At 43.4% G+C, this 23,886-nt stretch overlaps 1 protein-coding gene across 2 annotated transcripts in view; it reads right to left on the bottom strand.

Moving 5' to 3' along the window:
* Positions 1-15,337, bottom strand: part of KIAA0040 (KIAA0040 ortholog) — a 69,106-nt gene extending 53,769 nt beyond the window's left edge. For both annotated transcript variants that reach the window (XM_073643381.1, XM_073643383.1), the window contains exon 1: positions 15,077-15,337. The gene's annotated coding sequence lies outside the window, so the exon portion shown is untranslated. The remainder of the gene's footprint in view (positions 1-15,076) is intronic.
* Between the last annotated feature and the right edge of the window lie 8,549 nt (positions 15,338-23,886).

Here is a 23,886-nt window from a genome sequence, read left to right as displayed (position 1 = left end):
TTATACACTGTGATTTGCTTAGTGGCTACAGCATGCATTGCCTCCTCATGCCCTCGCATAACACAGTGTATCAGTTTTTATTGGAGAACATGTAAATCGTAAAATACATACAAAAAATAAAATACAGATTAAAATGACTCCTTTGTGCCAAACGCACCAAAAATAATACTAGCAATGGAATAATATAATTTAAAAACACGACATTTTCACTATTATCATGTTATTCTCATATCCATTGCACCATCTGATTGACATAACTAGATGTTTCTGATGAGTTCCCCTGCTGTGGTTCTTATGGGCAAACACTCCAGGAGCAAAACATATTTTCTGAATTTGGAAAGACGTAGAATACCAGGGACACTGGAAAAGCCATGTGAGTTTATGTAAGAATGACGCATTGGGCTGCAGGGCGGGTTGGCATTGTTATTGGCATGGATCCCTGAGTAGGAGTTTATAGTAGAAGAAGTCATACTGCAGGGCAGAGCATGGGTGCAGCGGCACTTTGTGTGAGGCTGATGCAGAAATAGTCATTGTTATTACAGGAATCAGGAATTGGCAGAGCAATCAGAGTTTAGAGCAGGTCGCAGCAGGAGGGAGAAGTATGTGCACCGGGAAGTTTATGAGCCAATTACATGTTACACTGAGCAGAGGAATGTGTATATAGAGGAAGTGATCACAAAATTGGGCAACGCGTAATCACATTAATACAAGAAAAATCTCCCCAGTTGACAGTTCTACCTTTACGCCAAATTTGTGGTGTGGCGCCCATCCATAGTGTACCCAAACATGAAATGGGCTTAGAAAAAAAGTTGATTCCTTGTACAGTCCTACAAAGTCCTAGTAGTCAGATGGAAACACTATTACTCAGTTGTACGATATGTACGTGCACATACTCACTGTTATATAATAGATTAATAGCTGTGTATTACACTTTATGTAAATACATCCCATATAGATAGTGTTAATGCCTAAAGATAGGATCAATTTCCATCTCCACCTAAATATATGTGTTTTCACATTCATCTGAAAATTGTTGTACACTTATCCCCCCCTCAACTTGTATGACAGATCCCATTATGATGAGCTGATCTGCTACAATTGGGGGAAACAGAGCTGGTATATTATTCTTGACCCCAAAGGAGTAACTAAGCATTATATGATTCCCAATAGAACCAATGGGTCATCCATGTAATGTTCAGAAAACCCGTGTCCCCCAAAAGGAGTGCAGCATCTCTCCCCTCTGTATAACAGAGACATGACCCCTGCCGCCTACTTACTAATATATATATATATATATATATATAATATACATATATGCATAATATATATATATATATATACATACTGTATATATATTAGGGCATATGGGGAGGGCCCTCTAACTTAGTCAAACCCTTTCAATTAACTTTACACATATAAATAATGGGGAACTGGTTCCTAAAATATAGGAACAGCGGGTAGGTACTTGCACCTTTGATGAGAGAAATAAAGTCTTACACTTTCAAGAGAAATAACAAAAGCACAATGCAATTCTCACAGATCTTCTGGAGATAAAGTAGTAGTATTTGGTGCTTCTTGGGAGGTATATTTTTCTGAACTGTAGTATTAGATGCTTCTTGGGAGGTATATTGTGCTGTACTGTAGTATTTGATGCTTCTTGGTAGGTGTATTGTGCTGCACTGTAGTATTAGAGGCTTTTTGGAGGGTATATTTATTTATTTTACTCATATAGCGCCATTAATTCCTCAGCGCTTTACAGACAATATCAGCACAGTCCCCATTGGGGCTCACAATCTAAATTCCATGCAAACACGGGGAGAACATATAAACTCCTTGCAGATGTTGTCCTTGGTTGGATTTGAACCCAGGACCCCAGCGCTGGAGTTATGATGTACTGCGCTATTTCATTTGGTGCTTCTTGGGAGGTATGTTGTTCTGCACTGTAGTATTTGGTGCGTCTTGGAAGGTATGTTGTTCTGCCTTGTAGTATTAGATGATTCTTGGGAAGGTATGTTATTCTGCATTGTAGTATTAAATGCTTCTTGGGAGGTATGTTGTTCTGCACTGTAGTATTTGGTGCGTCTTGGGAGGTATATTGTTCTGCATTGTAGTATTAGATGATTCTTGGGAGGTATGTTGTTCTGCATTGTAGTATTAGATGCTTCTTGGGAGGTATGTTTTTCTGCACTGTAGTATTAGATGATTCTTAGGAGGTATGTTGATCTGCACTGTAATATTAAATGCTTCTTGGGAGTTATGTTGTTCTGCACTGTAGTATTAGACGATTCTTGAGAAGTATGTTGTTCTGCACTGTATTATTAAATGCTTCTTGGGAGGTATGTTGTTCTGCACTGTAGTATTTGGTGCTTCTTGGTAGGTATGTTGTTCTGCATTGTATTATTAGATGATTCTTGGGAGTTATGTTGTTCTGCACTGTAGTATTAGATGCTTCTTGGGCGGTATGTTGTTCTCCAGTTTCCTCCCACACTCCAAAGACATACTGATAGGGAATCTAGATTGTGAGCCCCAATGGGGACATTGATGATAATGTCTGTAAAGCGCTGTGGAACTAATGGAGCTACAGTGGTGGCCAAAAGTATTGGCACCCCTGCAATTCTGTCAGATAATACTCAGTTTCTTCCTGAAAATGATTGCAATCACAAATTCTTTGGCATTATTATCTTCATTTAATTTGCTTGCAAGGAAAAAACACAAAAGAGAATGAAGCAAAAATCAAATCATTGATCATTTCACACAAAACTCCAAAAATGGGCCAAACAAAAGTATTGGCACCCTCAGCCTAATACTTGGTTGCACAACCTTTAGCCAAAATAACTGCGAACAACCGCTTCCGGTAACCATCAATGAGTTTCTTACAATGCTCTGCTGGAATTGTAGATCATTCTTCTTTGGCAAACTGCTCCAGATCCCTGATATTTGAAGGGTGCCTTCTCCAAACTGCCATTTTGAGGTCTCTCCACAGGTGTTCTATGGGATTCAGGTCTGGACTCATTGCTGGCCACTTTAGAAGTCTCCAGTGCTTTCTCTCAAACCATTTTATAGTGCTTTTGGAAGTGTGTTTTGGGTCATTGTCCTGCTGGAAGACCCATGACCTCTGAGGGAGACCCAGCTTTCTCACACTGGGCCCTACATTATGCTGCAAAATTTGTTGGTAGTCTTCAGACTTCATAATACCATGCACACGGTCAAGCAGTCCAGTGCCAGAGGCAGCAAAGCAACCCCAAAACATCAGGGAACCTCCGCCATGTTTGACTGTAGGGACCGTGTTCTTTTCTTTGAATGCCTCTTTTTTTTTCCTGTACACTCTATGTTGATGCTTTTTGCCAAAAAACTCTACTTTTGTCTCATCTGACCAGAGAACATTCTTCCAAAACGTTTTAGGCTTTCTCAGGTAAGTTTTGGCAAACTCCAGCCTGGCTTTTTTATGTCTCGGGGTAAGAAGTGGGGTCTTCCTGGGTATCCTACCATACAGTCCCTTTTCATTCAGACGCCGACGGATAGTACGGGTTGACACTGTTGTACCCTCGGACTGCAGGGCCGCTTGAACTTGTTTGGATGTTAGTCGAGGTTCTTTATCCACCATCCACACAATCTTGTGTTGAAATCTCTCGTCAATTTTTCTTTTCCGTCCACATCTAGGGAGGTTAGCCACAGTGCCATGGGCTTTAAACTTCTTGATGACACTGCGCACGGAAGACACAGGAACATTCAGGTCTTTGGAGATGGACTTGTAGCCTTGAGATTGCTCATGCTTCCTCACAATTTGGTTTCTCAAGTCCTCAGACAGTTCTTTGGTCTTCTTTCTTTTCTCCATGCTCAATGTGGTACACACAAGGACACAGGACAGAGGTTGAGTCAACTTTAATCCATATTAACTGGCTGCAAGTGTGATTTAGTTATTGCCAACACCTGTTAGGTGCCACAGGTAAGTTACAGGTGCTGTTAATTACACGAATTAGAGAAGCATCACATGATTTTTCAAACAGTGCCAATACTTTTGTCCACCCCCTTTTTTAGGTTTGGTGTGGAATTATATCCAATTTGGCTTTAGGACAATTCTTTTTGTGTTTTTTCAATGAAGACAAATTAAATGAAGATAATAATACCAAAGAATTTGTGATTGCAAACATTTTCAGGAAGAAACTGAGTATTATCTGACAGAATTGCAGGGGTGCCAATACTTTTGGCCACCACTGTATATAAGTGAGTAAAATAAATAAATAATTTGCAGGATGAATGAGATTGCATCTAGTCCTGTGCTTGCATTTCATACAATTACTGCAATGTGTGCAGACATGAGAAAAGCACACAACTATATAACAGTACCAGATTCTCCCCACTAGTCAGTCAGCACACCACGGCCACACTTTGTCATGTTTAGTAGAATTCTGCATATGGCGGTGTCATCCAGACGGCTGCAAATATGAACGTACGGATTGTTTTATAGGCGTACTAGAAGGCAGGCAACCCGCAGTAAATCCGCTGCTGCTGCAGAACTGACACTTTGTGACTTAGGTGACAGACGTGCAAAGATTTCCAAAAATTTCAGCACTGTGCTGGAGCAGCAGATGTTCGTGACTTCATTTTGTATCAGCTTTTTCTTTTTTTTGACCATCAAACATCTGTTTTTCCACATGGCCTCATGTATATAACTGACAGGGAATATGCCAGATAACAAAGGAAAGCAGGAAGCCAATTCCTCACGTGGATGAACACTCATTTGGATTATCAGGTGCAATTCCACAGCTTGGTCGGGATGATTTGGGGATTTCCTCGTATAACCCATTTGTGTATTAAATAGACTTTCATGTAATTAGTTTACATGATGTCCTTCAAGATTTACATGTTGCTATATGTGCGGTCACATGATATCTAAATCTAAGGAGCTGTTTTATTTTCCCTAAATGCATTGATTTCTGATACATTGTTATTATCTAGGCAGCACTGGTAATTGTTTCATCACAACTAATGTACTGCAAAATATTATTGTTAAAATGTATCTGTTGCTCGAACAATCCTTTAAATGGAATGTATCATTGGAAAATGACAAAGTTTAAGGCCTCATTCACACATCAGTATCTTTTGCATATGCAAAAAATGGCACTGGAGTCATCAATATTTTGGATCAGTGTGGCATCAGTGTTTTGTCCATATGTCCGTTTTTACCATCAGTGTGGTCATCAGTGTTTTGTCCGTGTGTCCGTTTTTACCTGTATTTTTCACTTATCCATAGATTTGTATTTAGTATTTTTCATCCGTGGTACCGGAAAAAAATAGACTTGTCTCTGTGGGTTTTGCATGGACACGTGTAAAGTGACCGAGGGCGGTGGCCATGTACAAGTTGCTGCTCGATAACGCCCTGGCACTTTACAGAACAAGAGTGTCCCAGTCCCAATGTGCTGTCAGGTGTGGGGTGGATCACACTCACTTGTAGGCCGCAGACCTCCTCAAGGACTCCATCTTCAGGACCCGCCACACATAACTCAGGGGACACCAAGTTTGTTTCAAAACACAGAAGTTTACTGGACAGTTTCATATTCGTCAGATTTTAACACGCAGTATCAGGCACAACACTTCTTATTTTTTGTTTCCTTTACACAGCACATTTTCAGCATTACTATCTGTTCCTCCTGGACTATCCCTATATTTACTGGCTCTTTCAGCCCTAGGGGTTTCCTGTCCAGTCCCGCATTGCACCCGGGATCCGTTACCTTCCCTTCACGCGGTTCCACATTCATCGTCCCCTGTACGCTAGAGGATAAGGCCCTCTTCATAGCACCTATATTGAGCCTTGAGCTCCAGACGTCGCAGGAATATCCGCAAGGGATCCCAGTAAGGCCTTCCACTGCCCTGAACGATAGGTCCATACTTCCACTATCAGCCCACTACAAATTAAACTTGACCTTGGTTAACAAACTTCCCTATCTGACTCCCATCTGCAAGCAGTCCCTTTTTACTGAGGCTTTCCCCTCCCACTATGGGCTAGTCCCGAACTTTAACTATGTCTGTTCCTACGTCTGTAATTGACAGATCATCTTCACACGTTGTGCATTACATTTACATACATTAAACATATTACACCTATAATGCTTACCAAAGTATATATTATCCTATAGTCACTACCTTATGTCCTAAAACCTAACCTATGTCTAACTCTATACTTTATACCGTACCGTATCACAGACTATATCACAATACAAACTATAAACTACAGGGCATAGTTCACACTTCACATGACACAACCTATGTATATAAAACACATGATATTATTCACATGACGTGATTGGTGTCTGCAGGGGTAGGAATGAGACAGCATAGTCCACCATGAAGAAAACATGGACGTCTGAACAGCCCCAACGGACGTCTGAATGAGGACTAAATCAGATTTTTGTGTTTTTGTGACAATTTTTTTTCCATCTCACAATCTGTGCTAAAAAAAAATATTGCAATTTTTATCCTTGCTTCTGGTGCTTTTATAGACTCTAAATGTCTATAGTTTCAAGAAAATCCACATCTACAATTGCCACAATGAACAGACTCTGACCCTATGTTTTATACTGAAGCATTTAATGAGCGTATGCAAAGGTCATAGTGAAGGGAGAGGGAGGTGGTGAGCTGTGACATCGCCTATTGTGATTGGTGGATCCTGTGTTATCAGCTGTGTATTAAGGTGTGACTTGTCATTGTAATCCTGCCTCTGATTATAACTCTTCCTGTGTGAGGAGGTGCGAGTTTGAAACAGCCCCAATTTCCAGTGTGAAAATTTCAACATTATTAAAATTAAAAAAGTAAGTAAAGATTGGCTCATTTTTAAAAAAAAACACAGAAATATTATTCAAATATTGGGTCATTTTTTGATGATAACTTTCCTCTAAGGAATAATTCTCTATGTATTTGCAGAGAATTCAGTTGCAGAACCCTAAGGGTATGTGCACACGTTAAATATTTGCAGCAGAAAAATCTGGAATGTTGGCAGGAAAAACTCTGGATGAAATACTCACCTTTTGATGCTTTTTTAATATATATTTTAATATATTTTTTTCCCATTCGTTTGAATGGGTAAAAACACTGAAAGAATTGGCATGCTGCAGATTTAAAATTGCTTCCTATTTGCAAGGAAAAAATAAGAAAAATTGCATGAGATTTCATTCACTTCGCTGCTTTAGTAAAACTGTGTTTTATCAACAAATATGTGCAGAAAAAAAACGTGGGCAAACCACGGCTAAAATGCAACGTGTGAACATATCCTAAGGCTAACACCTGGATTTTAGCTGCGGGTTAAGAGTTTAAAATCCTGACTGTCCGCATGTAGATTAGCATTGGGACTGATCCCCCTATCGCCACCCACTATGCTTTGAAGATTGCTTTGAAACGTGACATGGAAGAGGATATGTCATAAACGTGTGATAGATATGGGTGGCTCTCCTACAACCTGCATCTTTAGAAAAGATGGTGTCTTTGTACACCTACAGTATGTCAATGGAGAGGTGGCCTCAATGACAATGACGGGGAACGATTCTCGAGACGGATGCAGGTCGCAGCCCACCTCTACATTTTTGGCATGTCCTGTGGGCCTACCCCTTTAAGAATATGTACCTTTTTTCCCCAATATTACTATGTAAATACGATTAATTTGCATTTGGTTTTAATTAAATAATGCGAAGAAGACTATGCATATGTAATAGTAGAAGCACTAGATTTGCAGCATAGCCGTCTGATTCTCATCTGTGCTTATCTGTTTAAAATGGAAAAAAATGAATTAATCAGGTTTAAGATTGGGGCTGATTAATCTACAGCAGGGAATATTCTCTCCTCTCACATATATTTATATCTATAATACAGTAAAAATCTTTTAATCCAACACTTAATTGTCTGGAGATCCTGATATAGTCCAGCGGGTAACAAAAATAAAGTTTCTTGTTGGGTCAACTGGAATTTACCTAATTTTTCCCCACTTGAGATTGACTATTAAAAATAAAGGTGAGGATTTCACCATTTTGTTTAGTAGTAAACCTATATTTGTATGATGGGAAACAAGTAAAGTGCCACCGAGGAAAGTATAGCAACAAAAGCCTACATAAATGGAGGGCGAGGCACAATATCTTTAGAAAATGTTCTAATTTTATACTGATATTGAAAAGTTAAAAATAATACATGCAATGAAACAACATAAAAGAATTACGAACTTCACATCATCCATTGACAAATAGGTACAAGAGAGCTAAAATACAATAGGTGTAAATAGTCAGTGATTTTGAGAACGGATACATTAATGAAAACTGGATACAAGAGTGCTAAGCATAGGCGGATTATAATGAGGGCAATCTGGGCTACCGCCCGGGGCTCAGGGGTGTCTATGGCCAGATTGCCCTCATTATATGTGCGGCGCCGCGGCACATGCCGGCAGACAGTGGCGGAGGGGGGCTCCCAGACCTCTCCCCCAGCAGCGATGCACGGCCCCTACTTCTTCTTCTGCCGGGCCAGCACTGCAGCTGTTAACTTCCCTGTGCTGGCCCGGCCACGTCACAGCTAGGAGTCATGGCCCTGTGCGCGGCCGTGTCTGCTAGTGTGACATCATGCAGTGCGCGCCCAGCCTGCACTGCTGCACCGGAGAGGAGCAGGAGGACTGGAGCCGGGGGATAGTGAGTGTGTGTGAGTGTGTGTGAGAGTGTGTGAGTGTGTGTGTGTGTGTGTGAGTGTGTGTGTGAGTGTGTGTGAGTGTGTGTGTGTGAGTGTGTGTGTGTGTGAGTGAGTGTGTGTGTGCAGGCATATATCATTGTGTGATGTCTGTTTATATGTATTTTTGTGTTTTTTCAAATGTGTCTATGCGTGTATGTATACTGTATGTCTGTATATGTTTGTGTGTGCGTGACTGCGTGCGGCCTCCCGCTATCTCTGGGGGGGCGCTGTGCGGCCTACCGCTGTGTATAGATGGCGCCATGCAGCCTCCTGTTGTGTATAGATGGCTACGTGCGGCCTCCCGCTGTCTATAGATGGCTACGTGCGGCCTCCCGCTGTATATAGATGGCTACGTGCGGCCTACCGCTGTGTATAGATGGCTACATGCAGCCTCCTGCTGTGTATAGATGGCTACGTGCGGCCTCCTGCTGTGTATAGATGGCTACGTGCGGCCTCCTGCTGTGTATAGATGGCTACGTGCGGCCTCCTGCTGTGTATAGATGGCTACGTGCGGCCTCCCGCTGTGTATAGATGGCACCATGCAGCCTCCTGCTGTGTATAGATGGCTACGTGTGGCCTTCTGCTGTGTATAGATGGCTACGTGCGGCCTCCTGCTGTGCATAGATGGCTACGTGCTGCCTCCCGCTGTGTATAGATGGCATTGTGCAGCCTCCTGCTGTGCATAGATGGCTACGTGCGGCCTCCCGCTGTGTATAGATGGCTACGTGCGGCCTCCCGCTGTGTATAGATGGCACCGTGCAGCCTCCTGCTGTGTATTGATGGCTACGTGCGGCCTCCTGCTGTGTATTGATGGCTACGTGTGGCCTCCCGCTGTCTATAGATGGCTACGTGCGGCCTCCTGCTGTGTATAGATGGCACCGTGCGGCCTCCTGCTGTGTATTGATGGCTACGTGTGGCCTCCCGCTGTCTATAGATGGCTACGTGCGGCCTCCTGCTGTCTATAGATGGCTACGTGCGGCCTCCTGCTGTGTATAAATGGCACCGTGCGGCCTCCTGCTGTGTATAGATGGCGCCGTGCGGCCTCCCGCTGTGTATAGATGGCTACATGTGCTCAATATTGAGTCATATAATTAATGTAAGGCTGTGTGCCCATGATGCACAAATGCTCCGGATTTTTTTGAGCGTTTCTGCATCTCCCTGGCAGAGAAAACGCATGCGGATTTTATAAGCGTTTTTCCTGCCAGGGACAAGCGGAAGTGAAGCGTTCTTCACATGCATTTCCGCATGCGGTTTGCAAGCACTTTCCAAGCAATTTTAGCATCACTTGGAAAGTGCTTGACAACTTGGTTACACTATATAAATCCATGCAACCGGCATGGATTTATATAGTGTGACTGTAAAAGAATAGTAAAAAATATATATATATATATAATTACCTTCTGATCGCCTGCCGACGTCAGCGGTCACGTGACCCGTCACATGACTAAATGACGTCACGGCAGGTCCTTTTCAGACCATCGCGAGCTGCCGGCAAGCCAGGACGCATCAGATAAAGACACCGGGGGCCATCAGAAGGTAAGTATAATATTTATTTTTTATTTTATTCTTTTTTTACAGGTTCTATAGTACCCGGGTCCGGAGGAGAGTCTCCTCTTCTCCAGACCCTGGTACCATCCTCACATTGAAACGCATGGAATCCACATGTACAGATGCAGTGATGCGTAATCCATGCGTTCCAATGCAAGTCAATGGCGGCGAAAACGCAGCGCTTCGGCAAAATAATTGTTAATGCTGCAAATTTTTCCGCAATGATAATCCGCAGCAGAAATTTCCGCAGCATGTGCAAAGCACATGCGGATTATCATTGGAGAACATGGCAGGCCTTCTATCAAGCGTTTTTTAAGCGTTTCTGCAGCGGAATTGCCACTGCGGAAACGCTTAAAAAACGCGTAGTGGGCACACAGCCTAAAAAAAATTATTATAATTAATATTGAGCCAAATTAGTTTCATGTGAACTATCACATGATCTATCACAGGGGATCATGTGACATGTCACGTGATACATCAGGTGTGTGTGTGTGTGTGTGTGGGGGGCCCACGCCTTCTAAACTGCCCGGGGCCCTTGCTACTCAATTCACCTCTGGTGGTAAGTAATAGTAATATACAGTGTAAATCAGTGGTTCCCAAACTCCAGTCCTCACGGTCCCCCACACGTCATGTTTTCAGGATTTCCTTAGTATTGCCCAGGTGATAGAATTATTATTAATGCATCAGAAACTGCCACAGGTTCTCTCACCTGTGCAATGCTAAGGAGATCCTGAAAACACGATGCGTTGGGGTCCGTGAGGACAGGGTTTAGGAAACACTGATGTAAATGAACCACTGATAAAGAGAGGGAGACAATGTCAAGTATAATAAAAAATAAATCAAAGTGAAAAGCGTAAACATAAGTAAAGATGCACAGTGGCATAAAGGAGACCTCACCAGTCCGAGAAAAGCACCCGATGCGCGTTTCACACCTTTCTTCATAAGGGGACTGGTGAAGTCTCCTTTATGCTACTGTGCATCAATACTTATGTTTACACTTTTCATCTATCTATCTATCTATCTATCTATCTATCTATCTATCTATCTATCTATCTATCTGTCTTTTTATCTACTATGGCACTATTTCATAAAGAACTTTTCGCCATAATTCTGCCATAAAAAACCTTGAAGTGTTGCACAATTGCTCATTTTTTAAAATTTTTTTGCCGCTATTACATAAATCTCGGCCATTGCTGCCAAAGTGGACGTAATTGGGGTGGGTAGCAAAGTCTGACTGACAAATTTATAATTTTTGAGGTGTAAACTATGTCAGAAAACATTTCTGGCGGATGTGCACAGTAGTCATAAGATGCGCCAAATTCATTAAGCGGCACATGCCTCTTAATGAATTTGGCACAACTTTCTCCAGTGCTCTTTCATTAAAGGGCCACTCCAGCATTTATTTTATTGCAGCGCTGGAGTGGTGCCACTAATATAAGTTCCCTGACCCTAATCTTATACTTACCAGCCGCAGTCTTCAATTGGTATTGGTGCCTCTGCGGTCGGTCTTCGCAAGTTGTGACCTGCCGGTGATAGCACCAGTGTTTGCTGGGCAATCCAATCAAGAAGTCTCAACTCAATGTAAGTCTATGAGCGAATCCAGAACGAGGCTGGAACGAGGTTCTCATAAATTGCCATTGAGAGGTTGTAACCATTACCTCTGATTTCTGGTCACAAGATGGCAAGCGGCACTGGGAAGAGCTGAAGACGGCAGCTGGTAAGTATATTAGTAGGATAAGAGAACTTAGATTAGTGGCACCACTCCAGCACTGAAATGAAGATGGCAAGCGGCACTGGGAAGAGCTGAAGACGGCTTTCGACTGGTAATGTATATTAGTAGGATAAGAAAACTTAGATTAGTGGCACCACTCCAGCACTGAAGTGAAGATGGCAAGAGGCACTGGGAAGAGCTGAAGACGGCTTTCGACTGGTAAGTATATTAGTAGGATAAGAAAACTTAGATTAGTAGCACCACTCCAGCACTGAAATGAAGATGGCAAGCGGCACTGGGAAGAGCTGAAGATGGCTTTCTACTGGTAAGTATATTAGTAGGATAAGAAAACTTAGATTAGTAGCACCACTCCAGCACTGAAATGAAAAAAAAATGCTGCAGTGGTGCTTTAAGACGTGATGTGTAGAACGCTATTCTTTATGAATCGAGGTCTATGACTCTGGAGTATTTGACGTGTGCCGGTGACTAGGTAATGTGTGCTTTACTGTTTTATGGTGTGAGCCTTTCTAAATATAGATGTCCGGTCTTGCAGGAGAGCACATTACACCATCTCCACTCCGCACATTTTTTTTACACTGTTACTAGTTTTCTGCACATTCCTGCACTCTCTGGCCGCTTTAGTGTCAACTCCCAGGCGCAAGAAACCAGTTTTATTTTCGGCTCACGCGCTCAGATTGCCCATATTTGGGATTAGTGGAATTTTCAACTTTAATGAGTGGGGGCGTAAGAGTTTTTCCTCTAAATTGTTATCACAGGGCTGCGGAGAAGCCCCAGGGAGAGCGAGTTCAATGCCTCCAGTGTCTTTAGAAAGAAGAGGGGAAACAGGAGTTGTTTGTCATGCGAGATGTAAGTGAAACAAGCAGAGGCGCCTGTTTTTCCTTCTCATACACAGGCATTGTATACAAGGAGGCGAGCGGATTATACCATACTGAGAGCGAACCTCTGATGGATGCCAGGAAAAAGAGTCTCAACAAGAGGGATCCTCCGCCTCCGTATCCCTATCCATGGGAATTTCTGCTGTCATGTATATACAGCGCAGTGTGACCGAGCAGTATGCAAATATTAACCCTGATGGTGACGTTACCAGATGCCATGAAATATACCGTAATCATCTATTGCTACAGTCATACAACTAATGATTTGCTTCAGGAAACAACCTATAAATCATAAACAATTCTTTAATGTTTGAGCTTTATCATTTTCCCCAAAAATTTGCCATAATAACCCATTGGAAAATATTAGCTCAAATGGATATGATAATGGATATGATATGCATCGATAGTGTAGCAACATGTTAGCCCTAAAAAATCTGTTGGGTCAAACATATTTGTGGCAAAAGTATTTTAAAAGTGATACATGTATTGATTAACGGGAAAAATGAAATGTGCAAGTTTTCGGAGTAATTTGCATAATTTATTTATTTTACTCACTTATATAGCTTTTATATAGCTTATATACTTATATATAATTCCACAGCACTTTATAGACATTATCGTGATAAATTTAGGCTGTGGATTTGGGGGACGGTGTCATTGCAAGCACCTGTCATCAGGGTCGTATTCTTCAGGTCTATGGTCTGGTGGCACCAAAGTTCCACATTCTATTGGATCAGTATTTTCGCCTATCCCCTATGATGCAACAAGTATACAAGGAGTCTACTAACATGTCTGGTGGTGATGGTTACAGGGTGTTTATTTGTAAAGCACCACTCCAGTGTTTTTTTTTTTTTATTTCAACCCTGGAGTGGTGCCACTAACGTAAGGTCCCTGACTTTAGTATTATAGCAGCTGCCGTCTTCAGCTGTTCCCAGCACTGCTCCGATCCTGATCCACCACTTCTGACAGACCGTAATTCAGACGTAATGGTCACAAGCTCTCAGTTTAAGTCTATGAGCGCCTCGTTCTGCCCTCGTCTTATCTCTCATAGGCTTAAATTGAATAGTGACTTTTGGATTGTTAAAGGCACTGGCGGACAAGAGACAGCGAAGGGCCCATGTGCAAGAACAGTATACGGGCCCTTTGCAGTCCAATACCTCATCATAATGCACAAATGTATATGTTTTGGAGGTAGATGTGGCTGTACAGGTTGCAATCATATGTCCGCCCCTGGCTCCAGCATGCACTGGAGGGATCCAGCAGGTCACAACCTGCAGAAGACCGACCAAAGCGACATCGAGAACAGAAGAAGACAGCGGCTGGTAAGTATAAGACTAGGTGCAGGAAACGTAGATTAGTGGCACTACTCCAGCGGTAAAATAAAAAATAAACTCTGGACTGGTGCTTTAAGGATGCTCTACCATGTCTGAACTGAGCTTATGTGAGAAATATGAGATAAACCCAAACTACAGCATAGATGAGCATCATGAAAGTAAATACCCCTAAGCAATACTTGAGCTTTATGAAAATAACACTCCCATTGCAGTTGGTGACATGTCTAAGGAAGGGTGCCTTTAAGTACATATTTGGAGTTGTGAGCACTACATTTGCTCTAGTATTTGTGTCTTATTGAAATTGATCCAAAGATCCTCTTTAAATCCATACGCAAGTCAACGACATTGCAATAAGATGTGTGCTGCTTCACCTGCAACAATTCACAGCATACATATTACGTACAGACAACTGGCAACCACGAGGGGTTAACAACCTGCTGCAGTGTGGTTCTTGCAAGAATAAAGCACAAACTACGCCAAACAATTCATGCTGCACCTTATAATTCTACTCCGGATGGTGAACCTCTGCTTCTCTGTCTAAACTGAAACCTATTGCTCAACTATAGAAGGTAGTGGCAGTTAGCAAATGCAGACAGCATAAAACCAACATAAAACAAAACCAAAACCAACATAAAACAAATACAAAACAATAGAAAACAATATCAAAAACGACATAAAACAAATAGAAAACAACATAAAAATAACATAAAACAACATAACTGCCACTCAAAAAGATATTTTTCACTTCTTAACTATTAGCAACTTGTTCCATTTAGAAGAAGTGACAATGAATGGCAGCCAGAAAGTTAGATCTCAGCTATTATAGTACTAAATTATAGATTACTAGTTAGTTAAAGTTACACTTAGCTGTACACAAGAGGACTTACCTTTCTGGTCAAGGTTAGATCCATACACTACAGAAAACTTTGTAAAAGTTCACTTTACTTGCTCTCGTATACGTCAAGGAAATAGTAAGAGGCTGTATTTTCTTCTGCAAGGCTGTCAGTCTTCTCATAGGTCTGCTCTGGTGCCCTCCCTTGCCTCTCCCCTGTACATTTCCTTCAGAGCTTCCCTCCCATTGCTCACTGGTACCTGTGGCTTCTTGTGAGTAATGCTGCCCTGTCTGAAGCTTGCTCTTACTCTTTGTGTTGTGTATATTTCTCATGCTTGTGCATGCCATTACTTATCTGTAGATGGCGGACTGCCAGGAGCCTTTAACTGATGTAACTAGCCTGAATTTACAAGGCTTGGTCGGGGACTGATGACACATGAGGAGCATCTAGAGAAGTTTTCAAGTGGAGAAACAACTCTGTTTAACTTTACAGAAATGGAAAACAATGTGCATTATAATTAAGAGGAAGCAGAACCTAAATCCTTGTGGGAATACATTAGTGTTAGGGATAAAAATGTCTGGTTGGAATATTTATTAAAGAAAAAAAAATTGTAGTTGTACCATGTATGCATAAAAAAATGTTTCATGTGGTCTGAAAAATCTCATGCTTTGCACTGAGGAGGGGCGAAAACCCCTAAACACTGTGTCTGCAAATTGAGATTCTGGTTTGTAATGGTAATAATAATAATCATGTAATAATATCCTTGATCCCGGGCCCCTCTTATTATAATGTCACCTGTACCCCTTTCCTGTAATGATGTTCTCCATCCTGGCCTTTTTATTGGTAAATGTTCCCCATCCTGGGCCCCTTCCAGTAATAATGTCCCCCCATCCTTGTATAAAGTCTCCATCCTGGGTCCCTTCCTGTTATAATGTCTCTTTTTCCTGGTATAATGTTCTCCATCCTTGGCCCCTTCCTGGTATAATGTCTGCCTTTCCTGGTATAATGTCCTCCATCCTGGGCCCCTTTCTGGTATAATGGGCCCCTTCCTGGTTTAATGCCCCCCATCATGGGCCCTTGTTAGTAATATATTACTGGAAGGGGCCGAGGATGGGGGACATTATCCCAGGAAGAGGGATATCCCTCTTCCTGGGATAATGTCCCCTATCCTCGGCCACTTCCAGTAATATATGTCACCCATCCTGGTATAATGCCCCCCGATCCTGGGCCCCTTCCAATAATATCTTGTAGATTGTGAGCCCTCGCGGGCAGGGTACTCTCTCCTCCAGTACCAGTTGCTGACTCGTTTTGTTCAAGATTATTGTAAGTGTTTCTGCTATGTATACCCCTTTTTCACATGTAAACGCCATGGAAAAATTGGCGCTATAATAATAAATAATAACAATATATGTCCCACATCCTTGTATAATGTCTTCCATCATGGGCCCCTTCCTTGTATAATATCTCTTTTTCCTGGTAAAATATCCTCCATCCTAGGCCCCTTCCTGGTATAATATCTCTTTTTCCTGATATAATGTCCTTCATCCTAGGTCCCTTCCTGGTATAATGCCCTCCATCCTGGGCCCCTTCTAGTAATACACATCCCTCTTCCTGGGATAATGTCCCTCTTCCTGGCCCCTTCCAGTAATATATGTCCCCTATCTTGGTATAATGTCCCCAAACTGGGCCCTTTCCAGTAATATATGCCCTTATTCTGGTATAATACCTCCATCCTGGGCCCCTTCCAATAATATATGTTGCCTATCCTGGTATAATGTGCCCCATCCTGGCCTTCTTCCAGTAATAATGTCCCTGTTCGACAGCTCTTCTCCCACAATGTTTTAACGATTCTACTCGTGTTCCCCAGCTTCCATGATGTGCGGCATCCTTTGACTTCAGCGTTCAAACGGCAGGCAGCTCATGATGTCACTGCCATTTGCCATCATTGACTTGTACGCCGACGTCAGTTGCCGGCCTCTGATTGGCTCACGGCATGTATTGTGATGCAGGGACCCAGTGGGTCATTGCGCTGCAATACATTTCAGCTGAGTGTGTGCTCTCAGACGCACATCCAGCTGAAATAGGTACTAGCGACAATGGGCTCCCTCCCGCAGGGCTCAGTTGTGGTCGCACTCTGCGACCACGAACGTTACCCCCCTGCTCGTAGCTAATCCTTTTTATAAACTAATTGTTTACAGTGGAATATAAAAGTATTTCTATGTGATGCATTACATCCAGCCCTTTAAAGATTGCTTTCCAAAAAAGCAAAAGCAAAAAAAAAAAAAATAGACCATTGGTAGATATTCAGGAAAATATTCTCATTTTGCATTCTAGTGCTGCATGAGATACATTTACACAACTGACAGCTATTGTTACCCTATATCAACCAGAGTGGAGGAATAATTTAGAGAATATTCCCTGGAGAATATAATAACTTTGTTGTTTTATAAACTAAATCTAATTGAGGCAATTTAGGAAAAAAAAAACATCATCTCTTCTGGATTATGCTGCAAAGAAAACTGGACATTTGCACTTCTGTTCTCTTTTTGACTTCTTTCTTGGCTGTCTCAAGGGTCACTTCCAATTCTGCATCAGCAAATCTGAGCAGTGAGATCCAGACTTACTATTGAAATAATCAATACTTTCTCGGTACAAGCAGTATATTACAAGTTAAAAGGGCAAAATTTCTCATTTACTGTCCAACAATGTCAGATTGATCCTATTTCTGTTTCATGATAACTTTTAGCCCAAGTCTCATGCTGAAATTGAGATCAATAAAACTTGTGTCAGAAAGTTAAAAAGTCTTCTTTGAGTTTGGACTATTTTTCCAAGCCTTGTCTTCTCAGCTGGGATCCCGTGTTTGTATGGTCGTCTGTAGTCATGTGCATTAGATCATGAGTTTATGAAGCCAAATAATTCTCCTTGCTTGTTTCTTTCGCATTCCTCACATGTATTAAAGCTGTCAAACAGTCGCAAATCATGCACACGGGAGTGATTCACACATATCACCAAGTACGCTGAAGATACTTGGTACTTGCCTGAGTATACTCGCCAAAAGGGTTAACCGAAAATACTCGCTCATCACTATAGGTCATCAATGTCTGATTGGTCAGGGTCCGATACCCGGCATCCCCGCCGATAAGCTGTTCTCGGTGTCGGTTGTGGCAGCCGTCGACCAGAATTGCAAGATTACGGAGCTGCTCTGTCTTCAGATAATGGCCGCAGCAGGGTACTACACATCCGCCTCCTATTCAAATCAATAGAAGGATGTGTAGTACCTTGCCATGGCCACTACAAAAAGACGGCCAGCTCTGCAAATGAGTACTTCTGGCCGCCGGCTGCCACCGCCGGCACCGAGAACGGATTAGCGGCGGGGGTGCCGGGTGTTGGACCACAACTGATCAGACATTGATGACCTATTCCAAGGATAGGTCATCAATGAAAAAATAGTGGACAACTTCTTTAAAGTAGGATCCTAAATGCTGACTTATTACACAATAACATGCAAACATTTAGATTGCATTTACATGCGCTGAGTTCAGGCCGTTAAACGAGCATGATTGACAATATTGAAGTCATTTTGTGCTTGTTTCCCGGCCTTTTTACACCGGCTGACTAAGAATCATGGACACAGAGTGATCACTAGTAGATCAATCTGTCCCCATACATATCATGTAATCATCAGCACATCTGCAGTCTACACCAGGTGATGTGCTGCTGAGAACAATGATTTTTGTTCCACTATAAACAATCTAATGACTTGATGAATTAGCAGCATTTTACTCATTTGTTGGACATGTTAAAACCTATGAACTCTTGTCTGCATGTTTTAAATGTGAATGCTACATACACACACTCATCATCAAGCACACAAATGTGTACACACACACGTATACTGTTAGGTGTCGGTCTTGTGCTGTATTTGAGCACAAATTTTGTATTTGGGTCCAGGACCTTCTGAGGTCTCCCATTTCAGTCTAGCCAGGCCTGATGCTGCTTAGCATCACCATCAGCCCCAACGCCCAGCTGGTCCGCGAGCACTGTTTGTCTCCCAAGTAGTTGTGCCTAGCAATGTTAAGCCTGGGTTGCAGAGGGCGACAGGGCTTGTTGAATCTAAGTCCAGGATTTGCCGCACTGAGCATGTCCGTGACCTGGCGGATCATGATTGGTGGGTTGGCACCCACCTGACCCGGTGACCTGGCACCGCCTGATTGGTCCACGGGTAATGTCACCAATGGCGCGTCGGTGGGCAGGGCTTAGTCTTTAAAAGGCCCGCCCACAAACATGGCGACGCGCTCAGATCATTTGAGCTGGTTGTTTGTGGTGTGCACGCTTAACTCTTGGGCTCCTCATAGAGCCATAGCTTTATGCAGGCAGGTAGCTTGAGCCATATAGAGCGGGTCTGCTCAGTCCGGTAGCACGCCGGCTGAGTGCTCAAATACCCGGCGGGAATCACACCCACATACTAGCGCCAACTCCTATAGCGTAGCGCCTGTATTGAAGACAGGGCTACTGCTTCTCCCACGGTCACACGCCTCCCTGCGGTTCTTGGAGATTGTGTGAACCGTTATACTAGCGCCAACTCCTATAGCGTAGCACCTGTATGGAAGACAGGGCTATTGCTTCTCCCACGGTTGCACGTCTCCCTGCGGTTCTTGGAGATTGTGCGAACCGTCTTACCCTTCCGTGTGCATTAACACGAAGGGCTTAGATAGTTTGTAGGTGCGTCGCCAGTCGCTCTTCCTCCGTGCAGTTAACGGAGATAGAGCGTACCGCTTAACCTGGTTCTGTGTGCAGTTAACACGGACGGGTTACCATTTTAGTTGGTTACTTCCCTTTCCACCCAGGAAGTGTTCGGCAGCAGTCCACCAGGCTGCATCGCGGACCCCGGGGTCGGTTGCGTTCCATTTTAATAAAGTTGTCTGCAACCGCCCTCCTAACATATACACTGAGCACATACAAACACACCTAGCAGACACGCATTTATACACTGAGCACATACACACATGTGGCGCCCCTGAGGGTTCAGTCGCCACAGGGGTACTGCACCTCAGCCTGAGGTGTGGTATCTCCTCTTCCAGGTAAGGATGGAGCACTTCTCAGGACCCTACTTCACCATTCAACACTACACCACTCCTGTCCTGTACGGGGCCTAAATGCACCAGGGTGCTGCCCCGGCCCGGGATATAGGAGATGGGGGGAACCAAAGCTAGGGGGAACCATGTAGTGGGTGAGGGTGGAGGACACACTTTTAGGGTACACTTACTAATTCATATTTAATCTACAGCCATCTTAGGTTCAGGGTCTTTGATTGTGATCTTCATCAGTGATTGCGGTCTCCATCTCTGATTGTGGTCACCCACCAGAGTTCAGTAGTAGGCCTCATCCGACTGAAGATACACGATCCTTGTTCTCTGGCCTTGAGGCGAGGAGCGGGTTAGAGTTAACCACTGCCTCTACCCGGTCAAGGTCCCTTCCTAAGAAGGCCTGGAGGGGAGCAGAGGAGACAGGCTCCACAGGCAAAAGGATCCCAGGGGGATACAGACGGAGCGGCACACGCCACCTGTATTTCTTACTCTGGCCTAGTCAGAGGGATTCCTGCTGCAAGAGGGGTTACCGGCCCTCGATATCTGACTCTGTTACTTCACGTCTCAGTCGGAAAAGCCCGGAGGCTTAGTGGATCCCAGGAGGGATACGGACGGAGCGGCATACGCCACCTGTTCCTCTCTACCTGCGTTTATCCAGTGGTACCCGGCCTTACACCTAGTTCTAACCACACATACAGTCAGGAGAAGACTTAGTGGGAGAACTCACCAAGGAGAGGAACACACACCAGAGGGGTCTCGACAGGTGCTCCTGATCTACCTGGAAAGTGCTGGACCCCCTTCCCGGTGGCCGCAGTACGCCGCGAGGAGCAGAGGGAAGCTTTGCGGCTAAAGTTCATCTGAATGTGGGTAAAAACCCTGGATGACTTCACACCCCGCTTCAGCCTGTTATTTCCTCCGCGGCACTGCACCCACCATTCCTCATCACACTGCCCTGAGGCCTGCTCCGCCTGCGGGGAGCCATCCCATCCAAGCTGCCTTTAAACACCGGCCTCTGTGGACTGCAGCAGCGCTGGTGTTTATCACCGGAAACCGTAGGTGGCGTAGTCGGAAAATACCACTCAACCCTGAAAGCCCATTAAATCTTTTATGTGACCGCCCTGGGCCCGGACTGGGTCCGGGCCACGACTGCAACCCCGAGACACCTACACTGACCCGGCTCAGAGTAACCTCATTTCCCAGGGAGGGCTGTGAGCGTCACACACACATAACCACCACGCATGTACAGTGCCTACAAGTAGTATTCAACCCCCTGCAGATTTAGCTGGTTTGATAAGATGCAAATAACTTAGAGCCTTCAAACTGCAAACGAGAGTAGGTTTTATAAACAGAAGCATAAATCTTACAAACCAAAAAGTTATGTTGCTCAGTTGAATTTTATTAAATTTTAAACATAAAAGTGTGGGTCAATTATTATACAACCCCTATGTTTAATATTTTGTGGAATAACCCTTGTTTGCAATTACACAGGTCGGCACAGGTCTGTGGAGTTATCTTGGCCCACTCCTCCATGCAGATCTTCTCCAAGTTATCTAGGTTCTTTGGGTGTCTCATGTGGACTTTATTCTTGAGCTCCTTCCACAAGTTTTCAATTGGGTTAAGGTCAGGAGACTGACTAGGCCACTCCAACACCTTGACTTTTTCCCTATTGAACCAGGCCTTGGTTTTCTTGGCTGTGTGCTTTGGGTCGTTGTCTTGTTGGAAGATGAAATTACGACCCATCTTAAGATCCTTGATGGAGGAGCGGAGGTTCTTGGCCAAAATCTCCAGGTAGGCCGTGCTATCCATCTTCCCATGGATGCGGACCAGATGGCCAGGCCCCTTGGCAGAGAAACAGCCCCACAGCATGATGCTGCCACCACCATGCTTGACTGTAGGGATGGTATTCTTGGGGTCGTATGCAGTGCCATCCAGTCTCCAAACGTCACGTGTGTGGTTGGCACCAAAGATCTCGATCTTGGTCTCATCAGACCATAGAACCTTGAACCAGTCTGTCTCAGAGTCCTCCAAGTGATCATGAGCAAACTGTAGACGAGCCTTGACATGACGCTTTGAAAGTAAAGGTACCTTACGGGCTCGTCTGGAACGGAGACCATTGCGGTGGAGTATGTTACTTATGGTATTGACTGAAACCAATGTCCCCACTGCCATGAGATCTTCCAGGAGCTCCTTCCTTGTTGTCCTTGGGTTAGCCTTGACTCTTCGGACAAGCCTGGCCTCGGCACGGGAGGACACTTTCAAAGGCTGTCCTGGCCGTGGAAGGCTAACAGTAGTTCCATAAGCCTTCCACTTACGGATGATGCTCCCAACAGTGGAGACAGGTAGGCCCAACTCCTTGGAAAGGGTTTTGTACCCCTTGCCAGCCTTGTGACCCTCCACGATCTTGTCTCTGATGGCCTTGGAATGCTCCTTTGTCTTTCCCATGTTGACCATGTCTGAGTGCTGTTCACAAGTTTGGGGAGGGTCTTAAATAGTCAGAAAAGGCTGGCAAAAGAGATCTTTAATCCACACATGTGAAGCTCATTATTCTTGGTGCCTGAACTACTTCTTAATACTTTAGGGGGACCAAACAGAATTCTTGTGGTTTGAGGGGTTGAATAATAAATGACACTCTGAATTAACTTTTTACGTTTAAAAAAAAAAAAGAAGAAAAAAAACAAAAACAAAATTTGCTGCAGTGCATTTCCCACTTCCAGGCTGATCTACAGTACAAATGTCACAATGCTAAGTTAATTTCGCATGTGTCAACCAGCTAAATCTGCAGGGGGTTGAATACTACTTGTAGGCACTGTATACACTGAGCACATACACACACAAATAGCACACATGCATATATACGGTGAGCACATACACACACATTGAACACATGCATGTATACACTGAGCACATACACACACATAGCACACACGCATGTATACACTGAGCGCATACACATAGCACACATGCATGTACAGTTGAAACCAGAAGTTTACATACACTATATAAAAAGACACATATGCATGTTTTTCTCAATATCTGACATGAAATCAGAATAAACCTTTGCAGTTTTAGGTCAATTAGGATTACCATAATTTTTAATATTTGCCTAATGCCAGAATAATGAGAGAGAGAATGTTTTAAGGCATTTTTATTACTTACTACAAAGTCAAAAGTTTACATACACTAAGATTACTATGCCTTTAAACAATTCTGGACTGCCCATATGATGATGCCTTGTGTTTGGAAGCTTCTGATAGTTTTTTTGGCAACATCTAAGTTAATTAGAGACTCACCTGTGGATGTATTTTAACGCACACCTGAAACACACTGCTTCTTTGCGTAGCATCATGGGAAAGTTTAAAGAAATCAGTCAAGATATCAGGAAGAGAATTGTGGACTTGTACAAGTCTGGCTCATCCTTGGGTACAAATTCAAGATACCTGATGGTGCCTCGTTAATCTGTACAAACAATTATATGCAAGTACAAACAAGATGGGAATGTCCATCCATCATATCGCTCAGGAAGGAGACGGGTTCTGTGTCTCAGAGATGAACATGCTTTGGTCCGACATGTGCATATCAACCGAGGGAAAAAGCAAAAGACCTTCTGAAGATGATGGCAGAAGCCAGTAAGATTGTATCAATGTCCCCAGTGAAAAGAGTACTGTATCAACATGGGCTTAAGGGCCACTCTGCCAAGAAGAAGCCATTACTCCAAAAGAAGCATAAAAAAGTCAGATAAATGTTTGAAAATGCACACAGGAACAAAAACCTTAATTT

This window comes from Phyllobates terribilis, unplaced genomic scaffold (genome assembly GCF_046119375.1).
Source record: "Phyllobates terribilis strain yellow unplaced genomic scaffold, ASM4611937v1 Scaffold_8__6_contigs__length_399053987, whole genome shotgun sequence".
Taxonomy (NCBI): domain Eukaryota; kingdom Metazoa; phylum Chordata; class Amphibia; order Anura; family Dendrobatidae; genus Phyllobates; species Phyllobates terribilis.
The sequence above is the reverse complement of the archived record's forward strand: the minus strand, read 5'-3'. Positions and strand labels throughout refer to the sequence as shown.